Below are 4,975 nucleotides of genomic sequence, written 5' to 3' on the forward strand. Positions count from 1 at the left end.
TACTCGTTGATTGTATTAATTGTATGTGATCTGTCTTATATATTGAAGATTTGGCAATATAACCCACCCTAGTATACTACTAAATTACTAACGCTTGTTAGAACGACCTGTATTTTTTTTGTTTCTTTTTTGGCTGGGGGTTCTAAACTGCTGACTTTTATTCATTCAAATGCTTCTTAGGCTGAGTCCAATGGCTCCCTATCCCTTTAAAAGTAGTGTTAAAGTCAATAAAGTAGAGCTAAAGTCAATAAAGTAGAAATTTAAAAAAAATTTAAAGTCGATAAAGTAGTAAATTTAAAATCAACATATTTTTGTTTCTATCTCTATTTTACTCTCTATATATGTATAGTAAAAAGAGATAGAAAAAAAATCCTTCAGATATATACATATAAAAATAATGATAGAGTAAAATATGTTGACTTTTAGCTTACATTTTGTTGATTTTAACTCTACTTTATCGACTTTTAACACTACTTTTAGGGCCGGATTGGAGCCATCGGACCTTAGGCCCTTAGCTAAGTGCCAACAATTGAATATTTGGGCTCTCCGGCCTCGTTCAAGGCATTTGGACACACTGTAACGATCGTGCGTAGCCGAAAAACGCGCACTTTCTTTTTATATATGTAACGAAACAGAGGATATATAGATGATATACAAACCTATTTATCAGATTAAATGATTTCGGGACATTTTGAGATCCAAAATTAATGCTGCTAAACAATTATGACGTTAAATTCTTAGTTTCCTTACTTTTTTATGAGTGTGTTCAAAAATCAAAATCACCCATTATTCCTATTATTTATTTTAGAATACATTTCTCGAACGGCGAGATTAAATCTCAACCACCACTCAGAACAATCCTATTATGCTAGATGGATGACGATGTAGATTTTCTCGTTTTATTACTATTGAAACGTGAGCAACGTAACATGCATTTCTCAACAGAAACGAAACTGGCTGAATATCTAACAAATCTTGTTTTAAATTCGAGGTAACTTACAATACAGGTGTTATAATCTTATTTTAACTCTAGTTCAGACGGATTACATAAATTCAAGAAAATTATATGATAACTTAGTACTCGGGAGTCGGGAGTTTCAAGTCACATCCCTAGATGGCTAGATGCACCGATTTAAAGTTTCAAACAAAACAAAAATAAAGGGAATGCGGATCACAACACCAATTTAAAATGAATTAACATACACCATACACGAGCTCCTAGTCACATCCCTATGTGCGCTGATTTTAACATAACAATAACAAAGAAAATGTCTTTACCAAAAAAAACAAAGAAAATGTGGAAAACACCACCAATTTAAAAAGAAACTAGTTGACGTAATGCTAGCGTTTTACATAAAAATATGTACCATTCCGTTTAGGTTATTTGCACCAAAATGCACATTTTTTTTTTCACATAAACCAATTTTTCAAGAAGAAAAAGAGAAAATGATGGGACTAACTGAAAGTTCAACATTTTGTATCAGGTGCCATTCAAGCATAGTTTCAGATTTTGGAATTCCGGCAAATCCAAAAATCGAAATTTATTAAATTTCGATCCTTATCATATTCGGAATTTCAATTGATTTCGGAATAATTAATATTTCGACTCTATATTTGAAATTCCGGTTTTTTAAAAAACCGAAATATTAGGCAGAATTCCGAGGTTTCGTTCAGAATCACAAATGCATTCAAGGTCGTCTTCAGAACAATTGAGGAGAAATGTTTATACTACTACTATAATACTATTATAGGGAACAATGAAATTTGGGGCACCAAATTTCACCCTTTCAACATTTTTGACATCCAACTTTAATTCTTTTATTTGTTGTTTCTGATTTATCCAATTTATAGTGTTTGTAATAAAAGCACTAGCAAAAATGGAGTTAACATTGGCATCTTACAATATGTTGAAGATATTCTTTTTCTTGTAGATGCCTAGCACATATACATGTGTATGATCAAGACTATCATTTTCTTGTTTAAAGTGGTGACTGGCCTCAAAGTCAATCTTGCAAAATCTTATATAACAGGTGTTGGAGAAGTGGCTAATTTGGCCTCTGTAAGTACCCTCCGTTCTCAAATCAATCACTACAGCACACGTGTCCACACACTAGGTCGTATATTCACAGTTCGTATATCACCAAGTCGTACAAAGTCACCAGGACGTAACCACGACTCAAACTCAAGTCATCCCAAATATCAAATACAGCCATACATGGAAACAAATTATCTACCGCGATCCTGAAGCTCAGTCAACGCACCAATGAAGGAGACATTTACTTTGTAACAACAGAAGTAATGCCGAATCATTAAGATAGCACAAAATATAGATCTACACTTGACAACGACCTTGAGCAAATAAGGAAGGTCAGCTCAAACACCTATAAATAGAGAGAGATGAACTATGTAAGGCTTGATTCAAGTTCACCCAAGAAACTTAATACATAGGCAGCTCTTATCCCAAGAAATAGTGTAGCCATTCCCCATTAACCTCAACATCAGGTCATAGGTAGAAACTCACACATCTACATTGGCGCCGTCTGCCGGTTCGTTTCCTTGAGAAAAAACATTCATACCATTTTCTCAAGCCCACGAAACTTGGTAAAACCACCATGGAAGGACAGCTCAAAGCTTCAACAGATCAAATGAAGACTCTCCAAGATTCTTTTATAGCCCTTCAACAAGAGAATCAAACTCTTCGCGAACAAACAACATCAAACACCAACAACATGGATCCCGACGCCATTGATCACAACGGCGTCGTAGCACTTACAACCACCACAAATCAACACCTTGACGGCTTCGCCGAGCGCTTGGAAAAATCAAGCAAAAAGGCCAGCGCAGCACAAATCGTTCAAAAGATGCTCCAATCTTACAGGACGTCACCATTAACTGCTGAAATCCGGGACAAGCAGCCTCCCAATGATTTCATCCAGCCAAAGCTTCCAATGTACGATGGCAGCTCGTGTCAAGATCAGCACGTAGCTCGGTTCAGCCAGATCCTGAGGCTCTACAGCGCTCTAGACTTCGACTACCTGAAATGCAGACTTTTCCCAGCCAGCCTAAAGGACGGAGCATTAGACTGGTTCTATATGCTAGCGCCTGATTCAATCCACAATTTCAACAAGCTGGCCGAAACATTTGCAGCAGGGTTTATCCACAATAGGAAGAAGCAAGCCGACCTAGACTCGTTATTTCAGCTGAAGCAAGCACACGGCAAGACCATTCGCGCCTTCTTAGGTCGTTTCAAAAAGGAATTGCTATCAATGGAGCCAGGCATCAAGGATAGCTTTGCAACCTCGACATTTGCCAATGCCCTCCTAGACAATTCTAAACTAGCAGGGTCCCTCATGTGCAATAAGCCATAACGCCTAGACAAAATGTACCTCAGAGTCAACAAGTACATGAAGTACAAAAAATGGATGGCTCAGCGCAAAGGTAAAGATGTCCTCGCAGTATGCGACAAACGGGGACCCAAAGAAAGCAAACATTATTTAGGCAACAACAAGGGCACCAACTCCCAGAAGCCATCTTACACTAAGAGAGAATTTTCCAACTTTTCCAGGACACCAAGCCATATCCTGAAGAAAATATATACAGCACCTTACTTCAAACCAAACATCAACAAGGTGATAGCAATACCAAGACGTCCATACTGCCACTTTCACAAACTCCACCACCATGACACAAATGAATGTTGGAGCCTCAACCATTACCTCCAAGACTTAGTCGAAGAGGGAAAGCTCAAAGAGTTCATGCTAGAAAACAACCTCAGGCATAAGCTGAATGCCAACCGCAATAGAAACAGGAGTCGTAGTCATGAACGACCTGCACGCAGAAGGAGTAGAAGCAGAACAGCCCGGTGATCTAAATCTCCAGGTCAGTCGAGGCACAACAGACGGCAACACTCCTCCGATTAGGAAGAGAAAAAGGTAATCCACATGATTACAGACACCTCCAACAACGAGACCTCTGGTAGTGAAAAGCGCAGGCGTGTAGGAGCACTACAAGAGATCTACCACCTCTCCCATAAAGATGAAATGATCACTTCTGCTAGTTCTCGATCTACAACTGAGATATCATTCATTGAGAAAGATCTTTATAAGGTGTGCGTACCTCATAATAATGTTCTAGTAGTGCACGTCAAGATCAACGGATGGACAGTCAAGCGGGTCTTAATCGATCCTGGTAACTCTTGCGTTATCCTCTTCTACAAAATATACAAGGACATGCACCTACCAGACTCGGTGATGATAGAGTCAAATGCACCACTCTACAGGTTCAATGGAGATCGCACAGATGCCATTAGAGATGTCATCCTACCAGTCTCCATTGGAAAAAAAGATGACATGGTCAAAACCTCAACACGCTTCAGTGTGATAGATGTCAAATCATCATACACTGCCATCTTAGGACGCAGGTGGATTCACAAGATCCAAGCAGTCCTATCAATCTTACACCAAGTCCTGCGGTTTCCTGGACCCCGAGGCATCATGGAGCTCAGAAAAAACCAACTAGAAGCTCACCAATGCAATCAAGTAAGCACAACAACCAAGGCCAAAACTCAGGTCGTCAAGGCAAATGACCTTCTGAAGCTGCCGGATCCTCAAGCTTCCAGCCCTCCAGCATCAATAACAGACAAGCTCAGGGAAAAACAAGCACAAGTCGAACCAAAATAGAAAGTCAATTTGGGCACAGATGATGACCCAAAATTTGTTTATGTAGGGGCTGATTTAGACCCCAGCTCAAGGAGCAACTTGTCAATTTTTTTATCTCTCAATAAAGATATTTTTGCTGGGTCGTATATCGATATGTCAGGAATCGACCCTCAGGTCGCTTCCCACAAATTAAATGTAGATCCATCAGAGAGGTCGAATACTCGACCTGGTTAGCTAATATTGTAGTCGTTCTTAAGAAAAATGGCCAGATACGACTCTGCATCGATTTCACCAACGTCAACAAGTATTGCCCAAAA

This window comes from Coptis chinensis, chromosome 3 (assembly GCF_015680905.1).
Source record: "Coptis chinensis isolate HL-2020 chromosome 3, ASM1568090v1, whole genome shotgun sequence".
In the NCBI taxonomy this organism is placed as follows: Eukaryota; Viridiplantae; Streptophyta; class Magnoliopsida; order Ranunculales; family Ranunculaceae; genus Coptis; species Coptis chinensis.